We start from the raw sequence: 19,121 nt of genomic DNA, 5'->3' as shown, positions 1-19,121 counted from the left end.
CAAATAAATAAAATCTTTAAAAAAAAAAAAGAATGACTTTAATATGACTTCCATAATTGATGGAGGGTGAGAATATCTCTCCTTGAGTAATAGTGTAGCTCAGAGACTTAGTATTATATATTTTGGGAATCCAGTCTTGGAGCAGTAGCTACCCTTACGTAGACCCGCTCTGTAACGTTTGCTGTCCCTAAATTGGGTTGTGTTGACTATCAGTAACTGTAAAGAATCTAAGATTTTACTCTACTTGCAAGCTAAGAAGTTAAGACTTTTACCTTTTCGTGGATGCTGGTAGAAAATATGAAACTCTGGTCACAATAAAAGGAATTTGTTATTTGCAGCATAGCAGGAAGTAAAAGCCTCATTTTCATGACAATTCTCCCTGTCCCTCAAGTCCCAATGATGATGGGGAGTAGCCCAGATGGATGTAGCACATGCAGTAGGAATCATGCACTTAAAGAACTCAAATCTTCTATGGTGGACAATAAACTTGCCTGAACTTTGCCCCAGAGGGACAAAGGCTCCCAAGGCTGTTTGCTATCCACATATCTTTGATAACACAGTCAGTGCCTCTTATTTCAAAATTGGGCAGAAATGGTAGAGAACCATGGAGAATTATCTCTCAACAGCGACTCCCTTAAAGATTTTCTTTCCCTCAGGACTCTTGCCCTTGTTGGTATGTAACTTTCAGGCAATTATCAGGAAATGGTTTTTCTGTAAAAAGGATAGTGGGACTCAGAGAGATAAACACATGACCCCACTTGTAAGAGTTATCTTTTTCAGGTTCACAAAGGATCTCTTTATTAAAAGAATAATAGGTATATTTATTACCTATGAATACTGATATATTTTCTAATTTGAAGAAAAATAACAAAGATTTAAAAAAGGATGAAACCTCAACTGGGATGACCTCACTGATATTTTAGATGTTCTCTTACTAACAAGTTTCTTACTATGTCTCACTCTTTACGAATCTGAGTCCACCACTGATCCTGCCACTAGGAAGTTCAAAACAAGGCCTGGAAACAGCTAGGGAAATTATAAAATTACTCCACAATATGACAATGGTTTAATGAATGGTTAGTATTGTCAAAATACCATGAAAAATAAGATGTGACTTCTTAATATTTTATGGCATAATTCAAGAGATAAGATTTTTAAATGTGAGAAATTGACTAAAAGTATTAAGTACCAGATTGAAATGGTAATGTTATAAATAACCATGTGAATAATTGTTAAAGCTTATGTTAGCAAACAACCCTGATGCAAAGAATTCATGTAGGAGATTACTGGTAAAAAAATATCCTGTTGCAATAAAGTAGTTATCTCCTAGTTTAGCTCCCAATACATAGTGGGCCCTCAGTGTAAATTAATTGGTTGAATGAATGGAAAAATAAATGAATTGCATACATTACCTGCATTAGTGATCAAAATTGCCTCTTCTTGCAAATAACCTAGAGGTTCTATAGCAGAATTTCCTAGTGGTTAACTATGTACTTCTTTCACAGCTCTGTAGGGATAGAGCTCATTCTCCATCCCTCCAAAACCTCTTATACCCATCGTCAACACACATTGCCTATTTGTGAAAGGTACCTCGTCCAGGGTTAGTTCAAACAGATTTTTCTCTTTCTTTTCTTCTCCTCCCCAGGGGAGAAAAATCTCCAAAACAATTATAATTAAGAAAAAGATTTGTTCTCTAAAACAAAACCAAACAGCACTAAAGCCACATTGTAATGGTCACCATACCCCACTACTTCTCCAATAATTCCATTCCCAAAAGAGTGGGAAGAGTGAGAACTAATAATAGTTCTGTGAGCATATATTTTAAAAAATAAATGCGAGAGACAGCACAGGCAGGGAGGAGAGGAAGAAGCAGGCTCCCTGCTGAGTAGGGAGCCCAACACAGGGCTCGGTCCTAGGACCCTGGGATCATGACCTGAGTTGAAGGCAGACGGCTTAACCAACTGAGCCACACAGGTGCCCAAATAATCTTTTTCTATGAGCTTTTTTTTTTTAAGTTTCTACATATAAGTAAGATCATACAGTATTTTTCTTTCTCTGTCTCACTTACTACACTTAGCATAATGCTCTCAAGCTCCATCCATGTTGCAAATGGCAAGATTTAATTTTTTACGACTGAATAATAGTCCATTATGTATATATATATATATATATATATACCATATCTTTTTTGGTTCATTCATGTTGTGGCAAATGGCAGGATTTCCTTGTTTTTCATGGCTGAATAATATTTCATTATATGTGTGTATGACATGACTTTACCCATTCATTCATAATGGACACGTAGGTTGTTTCCATGTCTTGGCTATTATAAATAATGCTGTCACTATGAAGATGGAACATAGATATCTTTTTGAGTCAGTGATTTTGTTACCTTTGGATATATTCCCAGAAGTGGAATTGCAGGATCATAGGGTAGTTCTATTTTTAATTTTTTGAGGCTCCTTCATACTGTTTGTTGTCGTGGCTGTATCAATTTACAGTCCCATGAGTAGTGCACATGAGTTCCCTTTTCTCCACATCCACACCAGTATTTGTAACATCTTGTCTTTTTGATCATGGCCATTCTAACAGGTGTGGTTTTAATTCACATTTCCCTAATGACTAGTGATGTTGAGCCTCTTTTCATGTATCTGTTGGCCTTTGGTATAGTTTCTTCGGAGAAATGTCTGTTCAGGTCCGTTGTCCATTTTCTAATTGGGTTATTTTGATTTTGTTGCTTGTGTTTTAGTGTTACATTAAAAAAAAAGTCATTACCAAAATCCATGTCAAGGAGTTTTGTGGGGCTATGTCTCTGCTCCCTTGCTTGGGGGCGGGGGGTGGGAGAGAGGAGGGGGTGGAGTGCTGTAGACTACTTTCAATTTTCCAGACTCTGTGATTGGGAGGGGCCAGGAACTACCCCCTGCCTTGGCTGTGAATTAATCCTCCTGCCTGTGCTTAGCATGGGAAGGCCCCATGCCCAGTACTTGCCTTGCTCTAGGGGCAATCAACCTGCCTGCCTCTCAGCTAGAGTGCCACTGGGTCACACAGCTTCCAGGAGTTGTCACCAGTCCTTCTGGTCAGATGGGGCTGGAAGGCAGTCTCCACTGTAGGTGGAGCCATGACTCACACTTCGCCTGGACATGGGCAAACTGGGCTCTAGGACCAGCAAAATTCTTTTTTCAAGATCTGACGTAAGCAGATCTGCACCCCACCGAGTTCCCTCTCAGAATGCACCCCTAATTTGGTTCTGCAGATGAGCAAAACCACTGGTTGTGATTACTACTTAGGCACTACAAGTGTGAATCAGGTCTGCTAAAATCCATGTGCTGATTGTTGCAAGCCCTCTCCTTTCTCCATCGTGGTCAGATTCCCAATGGCTGAGTCCTGCAGATTCCCCTCCATCCCTGTGGTGCAAAATCAGAATAGGCCCTCCCACAAAGCAACCCACAATGCTGGAGGAGGCTGGTTTTTCCCTTGCAATCTCTTTCCCACAGGAGGTACCAGGGGCTCAGGGGAGACCAATCTGCATCATGCAGTGCTGGCCTGTAGGAGGGACAATGCACTCAATGTGTAGCTGCTCTTCTTACCCTTCCAATGCAGTCTGTCTTGGTCTCTGTGGTGAGGGGGGTGCTTCGGCCTCACTCCCATGCCCAGACCAACTGAGCCACCCAGGCCCCCCTGCATCTTTTTCTTAATATGCTTTGCAAATATTTTGTTCCAGTGAATAGTTTTAATTCTCACTTTCTATAATGTGTATTTTATTACAAAATTTTAAATGTTTAGATAGTTAAATGCATTAATCTTTTCATTTGTAAATAATCCACAGACTAATCTAGCAAAACCTTCTCTACCTTAAATTGTAAGAGTATTTACTCATATTTTATATTTATGAGTCATACTTAAAAATGTAAACATTATAAATATTAAACTAGTCTTTAAATTTTAATATGCAAATATCAAGAATGTTGCTTTTACGTATGGTGTAAGGTTGTCATTAATTTTTCTCCAAATCAGGGTGCATGAGTGGCTCAGTCAGTTAAGAGTCTGCCCTGGGCTCAGGTCATGATCTCAGGGCCCTGGGATCGAGCACTCAGCTGACAGCCTGCTTCTCTCTCCCTCTGCTGCTCCCCCCTGCTTGTGTGCTGTCTCTCAGTCAAACAAATAAATAAAATCTTAAAAAAAAAAGAAATCTACTGTTAAAAATTTTTTTTCTCCAAATTGATAACCAATTATATAAATAATATAGATTTACTTATATACAATTTTTCCTGCTTATTTGAAAACAACCATATATTCTCAATATATATGTATGAGTATACTCCTTTCTGCCTTAATGATTTCTTTGTCTATTCTTATAAAATATCACATTATTCAATTGTGTAATTTTATATTTTGTTATAATATGAGATAGAATAAGCTCCTCTTCATTATTTCCTTTGTTGAAATATCAATGACTATTCTTATAAATTACTTTTCTGCATGAACTTTAGAATAAACACCTTGAGATTTATTTTTGAGTCATATACATGTACATATATACACACACACATACATGCACATATATAAATACATATCTTATTAAAATATTGAATAGAACTGTATGGGTTTTATAATTTAATACAAGAACAATTAATCTCTTCTTTAATATTGAGTCTTTTTCATTTTAAAACATGATTTTTCTCTCCAGTCACTCCTTTTGGCCTCAATAAAGTATTTAACATCTCTTACTATGAATATTTGTAAGTATTTTGTCATTTTAGATGCTATTTTCATTGGGATTTTTCCAGTGCGTTTTCTAGTTGTTGATTGTTGCTGTTATCTACAGGAAAGATACTGATTTTTGCATATTATTTTCCTACTTTACACATTACTAGATTATTATATTAGTTATAACAACACTTCTTTGATTTCCAGGAATTTTCTAGAAGCACTGGCATTTCTTTTGCAATTTGAGAGTTTTGTCTTCTCTTCTCCTTAGTCAATTTTTAAACATAATTTGTTATTTTTGTGTTATCTGGGTCTTCCAGAATTAGGCTGCTTATAAAGGAAGAAAGTATATGGGAGAAGTGTTCAACTATTGTGACAAACCTACATCTTTCAGGTATAGCTATGATGGAACACCTATTTGTAACTGGCTTAGTGAATGAGTTAGATTCAGCAGAGTGCAATGTTGAAAGCAAGTTACTAATTTCTGTTGTTCATTCATTTTATGGCAACAAAATCTTTCAGGTCAAATTTTTATTTCTGTTCCTTTTTTTGTTTTAATTTTTGAGCACTTTTTTAACATTAAAATAATCAAGCCAATCATTATTTACAGTATCTATTTTTCATATGCCCTATACATATGCAAATATCCCCAAAATACAGTCATTGCAAAACCACTCTACTCAATAAATTTATTTATTTATTTTATTTAAATTTAATTAGCCAACATATAATACATCATTAGTTTCAAATGTAGAGTTCAATAATTCATCAGCTGTGTATAACACTCAGTGCTCATCACATCACATGCCCTCCTTAATGCCCATTACCCAATTACCCCATCCCCCCACCCACCTCCCCTCCAGCAACCCTCAGTTTGTTTTCTATAGTTAAGAGTCTCTCATGGTTTGTCTCCCTCTCTGATTCCCATTCAGTTTTCCTTCCCTTCCCCTATGAGCCTCTGTTGTTTCTTATATTCCACATATACCTACTCAATAAATTTAGAAAAGTTTGCAAGATATCTTCACAATCACAAACAAAACACTATTATATAGGATTAATCTTGTTTTCTCCTTGAAGGATATAAGATCCATGCTGATTTCACTCTAAATTCAGGTGTGACTAATCAACTAAGGAAAGAGATCATAAAAATTCCAATGAACAAAAACATTTTCTTCTCCATAATGTCTTATATTCTTAGCAAGTAATTAAAAATTTTTTATTGTATTAGAACCCACATTTGTTATTTATTCTGATCCCAAACTTTAGAGAAAGGATCAATAGAGCATGGTATAATGAATTGTATGTCACTAGAACTATTTTACCATTCAGATGACTCTATCACCTATTGTAACTCTTTTATATCTCATTCTGTACTTTAATATTACAAAACAAGCAAAAATCCTCATAATAATTCATAAGCAATAGCTATCATTTTCCATTTTCCATAATAATTTTACAAAAACTGTCATTATTGCCAGAATTAGCTTTTTAGTATTTTTTAAAATTTTACTAATTTTCTTGAGTTATTTCTTATAAAATTTCTGAACATGTATAAGTAAAATAATTGTTTAAACTGTTTGTCCAATATGATAGATACTATTTCCAGTGATTATTTAATTTTATTTTTTGAGAAAGAGAGAGTGGGGGAGAAAGGGTAGAGGGAGAGAGAGAGAATCCTCAAACAGACCACCTTTGTGCCCCTCCAATGGCTATTTAAATTTAAATTAAAGTTAAGTAAAATTAAAAACTAAGTTCCTTAGTCTCACTAACCATATTTCACATGCTCAATAACCACTTGTGTCTTGTGTTTACTGTGTGGGATAGCACAGATATAGAACATTTCCATCATTGCAGAATATTCTATTGGACAGCACTGGTTTCGAGTATGGCAAAACTAGCATGTGTTTATTACTTATTATACATTGATTTTTTTTAGAGTTTAATAGTTCATTATAAGTTCTATAGAGATTAAATTAGTGAGATTTAGTGTTATAGTAGAAATAATAACTATTTTCAATTTTAGCCCTGTTTAAAAATAGCACCAGAACTCTCTGTGTAGAAGCTGCTGAAGAACCTAAAAATCAGAAACATCAGGATCCAGGAGAAAAACTGGGGAGGGGACTATCAAAAGCATAGTAAGGAGAGGCCACTTAAAAACTTTCTCACATGATGATATTGGCTTTTTTTTTTTAAGTTTTTATTTTAATTCCAGTTAGTTAACATACAGCATTATATTATCTTCTGGTGTACAATATAGTGATTCAACAATTCCATATATCACCCAGTGCTCATCACAAGTGCACTCCTTAATCCCCATCACCTGTTTAACCCATCCTCCCACTCCTCCTCCCTCCTGGTAACTATCAGTCTGTTCTCTATAGTTAGGAGTCTGTTTCTTCGTTTGTCTCTCTCTCTTTCTCTCTCATTTTTCCCCTTTGCTAATTTTTTTCTTAAATTCCACATATGAGTGAAATCATATGGTATTTGTCTTTCTCTGACTGGCTTATCTTGCTTAACATTATACTCTCTAGCTCTATCCATGTCATTGCAAATAGCAAGATTGCATTTATTTTTAAAGATTTTATTTATTTATTTGACAGAGAGAGACACAGCGAGAGAGGGAACACAAGCAGTGGGAGCAGGAGAGGGAGAAGCAGGCTTCCTGTGGAGCAGGGAGCCCGATGCGGGGCTCGATCCCAGGACTCTGGAATCATGACCTGAGCCGAAGGCAGAAGCTTAACGACTGAACCATCCAGGTGCCCCAAGATTTCATTCTTTTTTATGGCTGAATAATATTCTGATGATATTGGTTCTTATACTACTTGGATTCCTCATTCATCTATTCATTAATTCCACAACTATTACTGAGCCCCTATAAGTGTCAATTATTATAAATGCTAAGGAGAAGCAAAAATAATACATATAGAATGTTATATGGTAGTAAATGCAAAAGCCAAAAAAAAAAAAAAAATGCACGGAAGTGAATGGGTATTTGGGATTGGGGAGGGATTCCTATCTTAGAGTCTTACAGTAATCAGAAAAGGCTCCAGTCAGGTAATATCTGAGCAGGGATCTGAAGAAGAACCTACTGTGTTCCTGGCACTGACTCAATACTAGATTCTGTGTTAGACTCAAGAGTATTTTTGTTTTAGGCATTATGCTAGACTTTGGAACCACAGAGAAGGAAAGGGCTTTTAACTGATCCTCAGGAAGATCTACTGGAGCTTAGGGAAGAAGATGAAAGAGAAGATAACCCATTACCATACCACTTGCTAAATGACATATTAGAAGTATGTGCATGTACCAATGTTTCCTTACCCACTAGGTAGTATTTTTTTCCCAAAGTCATGTTAAGTAAGCCTTATTAATAGTATTAAAAATAATGATCCATTTCCTTATTCAATATCAATTTTAACAGAAAATAACTAATGTTAAATACCAAATTTTAAAAAATTTATTAGCCAAAGTTGGCCTTATTTTGGATAATATAAACACTTTAACTACTTTTCATTTTTTTTTTAAAGACTCTATTTATTTGACAGAGAGAGAAAGAGAGAGTGAGAGAGCACAAGCAGGGGGAACTGCAGAAGCAGGCTCTCTGCTGAGCAAAGAGTCTGATGCAGGACTCAATCCCAGGACCCTGGGATCAGGACCTGAGCCGAAGGCAGAGGCTTAACTGACTGAGCCGCCCAGGCACTCCTACTTTTCATTTTTTGAAGTTAAACCATCTTCCCTTCCAGGGGAATAAGGTAACATTTGACAAAGCTAATAAACATAGAATCTAAAATGTAATAAATAAACAAAATTTATGTGTCTTTTTTTTTTTGGGCCAAGTATATCCTAATAAATAAAGGTGATAAAACACGGAAACTTTTTATAGTAAATCTTATCCTACTGACAGGATTTATCAGTTTTTACAACTGTTTTGGATAAAATGTAAATTAATTGAATTTTCCCATTATTATTCTCAGATTATTTTTGAATAACTCCAAAAGTAAAATATGATATCCAAAAATTTGTATTTTTGAGTTTTCATTTTCTAAACTGAATATTAACAATCTTAAAACAGATAGAATTTTTTTATGTATTTCATGATGGATGCCTTAGAAAGACTTACATGGAGAGAGATAAACACATCTATTAGTTATCTCCAATTAACCATGAAATAAATAAAAGGCAGATATATGATTGATTACTAAAAAGCTGTGAGTAATTAGGTAGTAAGGCAAAAGTAATGTTATATATTCATAGAGTATAATCTAAGAACATGATTTTGTTTGTATAAATTGATTACCAAGCAGTTGAAATTAATATGACTTTTAGGTAAGGAGTTTTAAAGAGAGCAAACATTTGAAAACAAAGCATTCCTGTAATTTTTTATGTGACTATAAAAGGATATCTTACTCTACTATATTCAAAGACAATTACTTGTTTTGGATGAGACTTATAAACAAAAAAAAAAGGTATTTATTTAAAGCCTGTGTTTTAATTAAGCAAAGCTTTCGATGTAAATTAATTCAGCCTAGATTTTAGTCATGTGTAACATCATATAATTTTACTGTTATTTCTACAGTCCATTAGTTTAAAATTGATTCAATTTATGCTAACAGTTGAGTGATTAAGTAATTTCCAAGGAAATTTTAATTATCACTGTGCTGTTTTCTAGATATAAATTAAAAGGTCTTAAACACACACAAGTTGAATTAAGAAAAAGAACTTTTTAGAAAATTCAGACTCTATAGTGGAAACAAAAGACATTTCTGTTCTATTTACCATTTTTCTTTTAGTTCTCCTTATTTTTAAGTCATATATCAGTGTTGGAGCAAGAAAGATGACTTGAGAATTCATCTATTTTATACCCATTATTTTGAGGATGACCCACAGGGCCTTTGCACGTACTGTCTGTGCAACCTATAGTACTCTTTCCCTGAATATTAGTGTGTTTTGTTCCCTCACTTGATTCATGTTCCTGCTAAAATGTCACCTTTTAAGAAAGGATTTTCCTGATGACCCCTAATCCCTTACCCTGCTTTATTTTTTCTTATAGCACTTACAAACAGTGCAATATTCTTCACTTATTTCTCTGATATTCAGTCTTCCTTTAACTTTGCCACGGGAGTAAGATGTCTATTTTGTTTAAAATATGTATCCAGGGCCTAGATGAAGGCCAGGTAATGTAAAAGATGCTTGTCAAGATATCTAGGAAAGGATACGTGATTAAATGATTATCTGTATATTTAGCTATCTCATGTAGTCAGATGTTATTCTATAGGCACAAATGATCTTACAGAATTCAGTTTCAAAACAAATGAAAATAAAACCCAAAGCAACTGACTAGCAAACCCAACTCTTTCCGTGGTTTCAGGAAATAAAATATTGGTTTTAGTTGCATTTCCTCATGTCAAAATATTGATTTAGGATTGTTCAAAATTAGATATCCTTCATGATATCCAGATATCTAAATTATCAAAGAGTGTCTTTTGGTTTCTCTCTTTAATTTTCTTTATCCAAATTTCCATATTTTTCTAAGCCTTTCAAAATGCACTTCAAGGGGCACCTGGGTGGCTCAGTCAGTCAGTTAAGCATCTGCGTTGGGCTCAGGTCATGATCCCAGTGTCCTGGGATCAGCCCTGCCTCAGGTGCCCTGCTCAGCGGGGAGTCTGCTTCTCCCTCCACCTGCCTTTGTGCTCTCCCTTGCACTCTCTCTCTAACCCCCCAATTAAATAAATAAAATCTTTTTAAAAAAAAGACAAAATACATTTCAGTATTAAAGTTCCTAAATTTGGTTATAAGCTTAGGATTTTATTTGCCAAAGCCATATTTTTCCCTCACAAATTATTTCCAAATTTTAACATATAGATGATTTTGAGTTTAAAGAACCCCTCTCCATGAGTTAATCAAGTATTTACCTGCCAGAAGATGAGCATTTTTTATCAAAATTTTTTGCAGTGATGTGCTCTATGTTTAATTTTTTGACATAGGAAAATGCTTTCTTTAGAGTCTTGAGTACTTCATGGACAAAATGTTGGAGGTATGGTAGAGTGAAAAAGAATGTATTATTTAATTAAAACAACCTGAGCTAAAATTCAGCTCTTCCACTTTAAAGATTTTGAGACTCAGTGTCTACATTTATATGGAGTGTGAAAAGGAATACTGACCACATACCAGGCTGTTATGAGATACACACACACACACACACACACACACACACACGCAGTCAATATAAAAATTTCTCAAAACAGTTTCTGTTATAAAGAGAACACCTGATACATTTAATTCTCTTCTTTCCCTATTTTGTCTCATTCTCCAAAAGTGGCTCTAGTACCATTTTCTTGCAGAGGTCTTAATTCTCTTAATTCAACATCATCTCAAATTATTTATGACAGAAAACTTTTTAACATCTATTGCCTTTACTTTAGATCTTAGTCTTAGAATAAAGCTATTACATTACCTTAATTTGCTTATCAAAATTGTTTGTTTCCTAACATGAAAAAGATATGCTAGAGGGATGCCTGAGTGGCTCAGTCAATTAAGCATCTGCCTTCAGCTCTGGCCATGATCCCAGGGTCCTGGGATCTAGTCCCACATCAGGTTCCTTGCTCAGTGGGGAGCCTGTTTCTCCCTCTGCCTGCTTCTCCCTCTGCCTGCCACTCCCCCCTGCTTGTGCTCTTTCTCTCTCTCTGACAAATAAATAAATAAATAAAATCTTTAAAAAAAAAAGATTTACTAGAGACTATGGCTATAAAACTTAATACAAGGCATAGTACCTTTTAAAAATGAACAAAACCGGGGTGCCTGGGTGGCTCAGTTGGTTAAACGACTGCCTTCGGCTCAGGTCATGATCCTGGAGTCCCGGGATCGAGTCCCGCATCGGGCTCCCTGCTCAGCGGGAAGCCTGCTTCTCCCTCTGCTTGTGCTCTCTCTCTCTGACAAATAAGTAAATAAAATCTTAAAAAAATTAAAAAAAAATGAACAAAACCATAGGAAATGGGAAAGGAAAAAGAAGAAGTTGAGGGAAGACCAAAAATTAAATGGATGGGTATTGTAAAATATAATATACCATATACATTTTAAAAAATTATAAGAGGAAAAATAGAGTTAACACATGAATAGCTATATGTGTGCTGAATGCACAGAACAACCAATTAAGCCAATACAGTTTTATAAAGCGCAGGAATGTTTCACAGAGAAACTGAAATTGGATAGGCATAGAGGAAAAGTAAGATTCAAAGGGATGGAAAGTAGACAGAAGGTCATTTCAGAGTCAGAATAAAGTGAAGAGATTAAGAATTTCAAAGTTACCTGAAATGATATTTTTCAAACTAATGTAATATGACAAGTGAGCTGTAGCCTTAATGGATCAACACCCATGTCAGGTGAACTCCCAGAGATGGATAAAGTAGAGAATACTTAAGTGCTTTGACTTGTACAAAGAAGCCCCTTGATTTTGTCCTTTTTTTTTTTTTTTTTAAGATTTTATTTATTTATTTGAGAGAGAGAGAAAGGGAGAGAACATGAGTGGGGGAAGGAGCAAAAGGAGTGGGAGAAGCAGGCTCCCCGTGAAGCAGGGAGCCCAATGCAGGGCTTGATCCCAGCATCCGGGATCATGACCTGAAGCAGAGGCTTAGCCAGCTGAGCCACCCAGGTGCCCCTTGATTTTGTTACATTTAAAATTAAATGTAACTAACAAAAGAAATATTTTGTTTTTAGAAAATATGCAAATTCCTCCAACATTAAGTTACCATTTTACTATTAACCAGGGTTAAATAGATATGCATAAAGGTGGAAAGTACCTTCCGCCAGCAAAATTCTAAGGATAGGTTTCCGTATCTTTTCATTAAAACGTACTGTAATTGAAAAACAGCTCTATCCTTACTAGCCTACGAATTGGCCATTTCGGAAGAGAACGTCAATCAGATAGGTGAAGTCAGACATTCAGAGATGCGTCTTCTTAGTTCTCCTGCTCCACCCTAGTCTGGATTCTGGCCTTAGCATATACTGCTGCCCCTTCCCCAGCCTATCGTTTTCTTTTCCCTTGTGCATGGGTTTTCTTCAGTGCCTTACGGGCAAAAATTGTTTTTGCTCTTACTCCCGTTAAGGCTTTTATTCCATAGAGAAACCAGTCTGTGTTTGGTTTGGGTATTAGAATAAATCTTGTCTCTTCTATTTTCTGGAAGATTTTGTATATAATTAGTATAATTTCATCTGTAAATGTTTAAGAGAATTCACCAAGGAAGTATCTAGGCCCGAAATTGTCTTTGTAGGCAGGTTTGAAAGTACAAATATAGTTTCCTTAAAAGTTGCATGGACTATTCATCTACATTTTCTTGATTGAGCTTTTACAGTTCCTGGTTTTCAGGAAATCTGTCCATTTCATTCAAGTTTTTGAATTTATTTCCATAAATTTTTCATAATATCTCACTATTTTCTAAATATTCTACAGATATTTATTGATGTCACCTCTCACATTCCCTTTTGATGTCCTTTTGACCCACAAATGATCTTAAAACTTTTTACTTAGGTTCCAAATATTTGGGGATATTCCAGGTATGTCTCTTAAATATCTTTTGCTCTATAAAAATAAAACAGTTCCCATACACATATAAGTACAATTTTTCCCAGGCCATTTATTTTTTTAAGGAATTGGGTTAATCATGTTCCACAATCTATATTTGACTTATTGTTCTCTCTTGATACTATTCAACACGTTTTTTCTTTCCTTTATATTTCCTGGGATTAAATCTAGAAGTTTGCAGATTCAGACTCAAATTTTGGTAAGAATGATTTGTAGGTGGTTTTCTATATATCTTTACTATTACTTTATGGGCACATATGGCCTGGTTTTTCTAAGATAGATCAGTGTCTTCAGTTGTTGTTAGCCAATCCATCCATTATTAAGTTCACTAGCAACATTTCATGTGATTTTTATAGCATCTGGTAAGAACTATTATCTAGATCCATTATTTAATTTGGCCCTGTAAAATGATGATTTTATAGATCTTTTTGTTTCTTTATTAGTTGGATTTCTATAAAGGAAATTAACCTTAGCAAATTTTTGGCTACCCTTAAACAGTTTATATTATAACGTAGTTATAGTTTCTTCTTTTATTTGCCAATTTGCAGAATAATGAGTTATTATATCAGTACCCTACGAAAGTAGAGAAGCTATATAATTTGGCCTCCAAATGGAAACATTTATGAGTGCAACAAGGTGGTATTAACCTAATGCAATAGTCATTGAGAATATTCCAGGCAAACCTAGCCAAAGGTGATCCATGAGCATTTTAAAAAATTCGTTGATTCTTAGTATTTTATGTTTTACTTCATTGCAATCATTATTCGGATGCCCCAAATTGTTTTATCTTTGACCATGCAGAGCCATTTCAACTTGGCTCCTGTGTCCTTTTAAGATGATCTCAGTAGTCTTGGATGGATTCCTTGCTTTCTTAGACAAGATACATCATGTTCATCTTATAAGAAATATATATATATATATATATATACACACACACACACCTTCTCCCAGATCTGAAAACTCAGTAATTTTTCAAGGTATCCTTGTTTCTTTTAGTGAGTGGCAGTGTTATTGCTCACTAAAAGAGCTGTAGAAGGTGATTGCTTCTGTGCTGTCATTGTCTTTATGCCTTTTCAACGAACAGAGCTTGAAAAAATGTACTTATTTTTAAAAAAGGAAGATTAATAATAAGTGTATCTGACATTTTTAAATCAAAAGAAATATTACTTGGATTTTACTTAACTTCTCTATTCTATATTTGCTTTTTCTTTTATTCTAAAAATACTGATTATATCCTTGCTTCGTATATTACCTATATTGTTTACTATAATATATATTCACTTAATATCAGTATTTTTACTGGCAATGACTATTTAATTCAGTTTCAAATTTCTTTGGTGATATTTTTAATCTTTTTTTTTAAAGATTTTATTTATTTTTGACAGAGAGAGACAGCGAGAGAGGAAACACAAGCAGGGGGAGTGGGAGAGGGAGAAGCAAGCTTCCCGCTGAGCAGGGAGCCCGATGTGGGACTCGATCCCAGGACCCTGGGATCATGACCTGAGCTGAAAGCAGACGCTTAATGACTGAGCCACCCAGATGCCCCGGTGATATTTTTAATCCTTAAATCCCAGTAATATGTCAGTTAAAATACTGTGTCTTTAAATCATGTTAAATAATTCTTGTCTGAGTGGTTATGTAACCAAACTGATGTGGGACTTTGGGATATTTTTAAAAATTTTATTTTATAATTCATGTAAAACATTTAAAGTTCCAAATTCAAAACTATAAAACGAGATACTTTAAAAGTAGTAGCTTATCACTTAGCTTGTTTCTATTGTTGCTAATCTCCCAAAAGATAACATGACTAAAACCAAAGTAATGCTGCAATATTGAAACTAGTATTATTATATTTATTGACATATCAACACATAAAAGTACACCCCTAATATAAAATGACTATCTTAAGTGTCTCTGATCTCATTCTCGTCATAAGCAACCTTTTTCCTTGTCTCTGTTACATATTTATATATGCTATGCTAGTTCCCAGTCATTTTCAGGTGTCTGCTTTGGTAGGCTACTTTTAGGAAAATCTCTGTAAGTTTTTCAGATACCAGTCCTTAACTTTAGGTTATTTCATCACAGCTCTTTGTACAATGGCTGAGTTCACTAAGCACATTTTTTACTTTTTGCTATGTTCTATTCTGACACTATTGCTGTGGTACGGATTTGTAGAAAGCAGAAACTACTAGATGTATGATTCTCCTTTGAGAATAGGTGAATGCTAGAGAGGCTGGAAATGCCATTTTTAGAGCTGTTTCATGCAAAGGGTCATATGCTATAAAAATAATGTCTCCCAAGAAACCTTCATCCTAAAAAATTCTGCTGCATAATTCAAAGTGGCTACAAATGTCTGCAATGAAACTCTGGATGTGTGGGAAACGATCAGTCCCAAAGGTATAGCTTACCTTAGTAGTTGAACTTTCACTTTGTAATATGATTTTTCCAGTTCATTTTAGATTATGGGTGGAGAAAAGAATATGTCTCTAAAAGAGTTAATACTGTGTTCATTCATATATTGAAATAAAATCTTCTGGAAAAGATAGTAAATTTCAGTTTAGGAAATACTGTAGTAAAGAAAACTATTAAATTTTATTTAACTGATTAATATTCAAACTTATTTGACCACAGAATTTTTTGCTCTTCTATGTCACATATTAATATGAAGAAGAATTAGTGTTCTACAGAACACATATATTTTGTAAAGGCTGTGTTAAATGAGTTCAACAGGTACATTTATGATAAATCTTAGTAGGGCTTTCTAATTGCAACTGTGAATCAAGAATCCTCAAGCTGGAGACCATATTCCAAGCTCCTTTATGTAAGAATGACTTTTCTACATGACACAAACTCTGAAATATTCTTTAATTTTCACAATTTATTTCCCTCTTTCTTACTCAGAGAAGTTCATATAATTTCTACATCATGAAATGCAGAGAAATATTATTTTTTTACTTATCCTACTTATTATTAATACATTTAACTTTTTAATTGAGGTACATACAGACAGAATTCTGCATATTTCATAAATGTAAAGTTCAATGAATTTTAACAAACTGAGCCCACCCGTGTAACCAACATCCAGCTCCAGAAATAAAACATTATAGCTACCTATTAAAGGAAGGAAAAACACACATTTCCTCAGAATTTCCAAGGCCACCACATTTTCTTTAAAAGAATAGTAAGCAGTAAGGTCAGGAGAAAATTCTACAGAAATCCTGCCAAATTGTACTAGATGAACTTACCGTAGGTTGCAGAAATTGGAGTAGAGGTTTTGCTTATCAACTGCACTGACAGCCACATACTCCTTCCCAAAGCTTTAGATCTAAGAAATTTAGATCTAAGAAATTGACCAGCAAAATGTGGAGTAAATATTTTAAGTGAAATCCATTCAACCTTTCAGCAAATGTTCCCTGCACTGTGGCTATTTCCCTCTGTTCCCTGAGCTTTTGTATGTTGACAGTGGGGTTGGAGATGTAGTGAAAAATACAAATAGATTTGTTTGTAGAAATGCTAATTCATGGGAGAAAGAGGGAAAATGACTGGCCGTTACAGACAGTATTCATGGACAGTGGTAGAAGTGGCAGATGGGACAATTCTCTTTGGAGCAGTATCTGCGTCACTTGTAAACATGGCTCTTTACCAATTTTTTTGTGCTATCTGTAATTCTTCTGTCTGTTTTCATGGTCATTTAAAGTTGATTCGGGAAAAGTGAACGAGGTTCTCCCAATTATCACTATTTTAACTCACGCCGCTTATAATAGCTATAAAAATTGATATATATTATGTGCTCACCATTAACGCTTAGGTATCAAACGATACCATCTCTAAATCTCACCTCAACACTGTGAGTAGATATTATTAGTCCCATTTTATTAGTGAATAAAACCAATAGAGAGACAAAGCATCTTGCCTTAAATTGTACTGATACTGCACTGAGAAAACAAATTTTAACTCTACATACATCTGGCTCAAAAATCAAGCTCTTTGCACTTCAACATGCAGACTATAAAATCTTTTAGGTTCTATGTTCGTGAGAGCCACACTATGAGAAAGGAATTGTTTTCATTCCACAGAAGCGCAATAACAGAGCCGGGGTTTGAACCCAGGTCAGCAGACTATGGGTGCATTATTCTTTCAACTAACCCAACAGCATATTTACGTATATATTTTTTCTTTTTAAATTCAACTTTATAAAACCTCTTTCTACTAAGAAGTTAAAAGATTTACTATATCAAAGTAAAGGAAACATGCTTCTAATTTCCAACAGAAAATGAAAACTCATGGTTTGAAATGGGAAGAGGGCACCAACATGTTTTTTATTTTTAAGGTACAGCCTAAGAAATGGTTTCTGGGACAAGGAGACAAAAGATTAAAGCTGGATTTGCATCATTCATCTGCGTTTCTATGATTGACAACATCAATATTTCTATGCTGCAGTTAAGGATGATGTTCCTATTTTCAGGTTTTAATATGCATTGAGGTTAAGATACAATATAAGTACATGAAAATAAATACCTGAAAATCATTAAACATAAAATTACATCAGTCAGCATTATGTTCCCCAAGACAGATATATTTACAGAAATTTAAAACCCTTTTTAGTGCAATGAAAGATAAACATTATAAATTATACCACTTTTGGTTTAACTGTTTTACCCTTAATTTTCTGACTTCTCTGGGTGAATTGGCCTTATATTTTCTTAATTGATTTTATACTTAGTAAAGTTAACATGCCATAAAAGGAGCAAAAAGCCAAAAATGTTAGCTGATTCTGGACATTAGAAAGTAATGTATAATTGAGATATATGTATACATACAAGAAAAAATGATTTTTCTGTAAGATGACTATTATGATAGTTATTAGTAAACTCTTTTCTATTAAGGGAAGTTAAAATATGGCATAAATGACAATTCTCTTGACAGGATTGTTTTGTTTTGTTTATCAACAAACTTGACTTACAAGTTTCACAGTTTTATCAGCCTTATTCAGGTATATTTCTGTATAAGAAATTGTACCCACCTAATATGTATATAATTTAACTGATTGTGATAGAGATATACATGATAAAACCACTGTTTAAATCAAGATACATGCTTGCACCACCCTGGAAAGATTCCATGAGCCTCTTTCGAGTCCATCCCTCCCTCTGCACCCTGCCCCGGGGAATCACAGATGATTTTGGTTACTATAGATCAGTTCGCATTTTCTAGGTGTTTATAAATGGAATCAAATTGTATGAACTTTTTTGTAACAGGCTTCTCTCGGCACAATGACTTACAGATTCATACATACTATTGTGTATATCAGCAGCTCATTCACTTTTATTGTTGAGCACTATTCAATTATAAAGATAAATCACATTTTATTTATCCATGCATCCATGGATGGACTTCAGAGTTATTTGAAGTTTTTAGTTCTTTTGCATAAAACTGCTATGACTATTTCCATGTAAGTCTTTTGTGTGGACATATATTATCAATTCTCTCAAGTAAGTAACTAGAGTAAAAGAGCTGGGTTATTTGGTAGGTATATATTATGTTTTGTTTTGTTTTTTAAGAAACTGCCAGTTTTCCAATGTAATTGTGCAACTTTACATTCCCACCAGCAGTGCATGAGAGTTAAAATTGCTCCATATCCTCACAAAACTCATGAAATTTTCAGCCTTTACTGTTAGCTCTTTTAATTGGCACGCAGTGGTAACTTTTTTGTTTTAATTGTAATTTCTTTAAAATTTAATTGTAATTAAATAATGAATTTGACATATTTTCATGTGTTTATCTGCCATGTATATATATTTTGTGTGAGATGTGTGTTCAATTATTTTAAATAGTTTTT

This window comes from Halichoerus grypus, chromosome 12 (assembly GCF_964656455.1).
Source record: "Halichoerus grypus chromosome 12, mHalGry1.hap1.1, whole genome shotgun sequence".
Taxonomy (NCBI): Eukaryota; Metazoa; Chordata; class Mammalia; order Carnivora; family Phocidae; genus Halichoerus; species Halichoerus grypus.
This window is presented reverse-complemented; position numbering follows the sequence as displayed.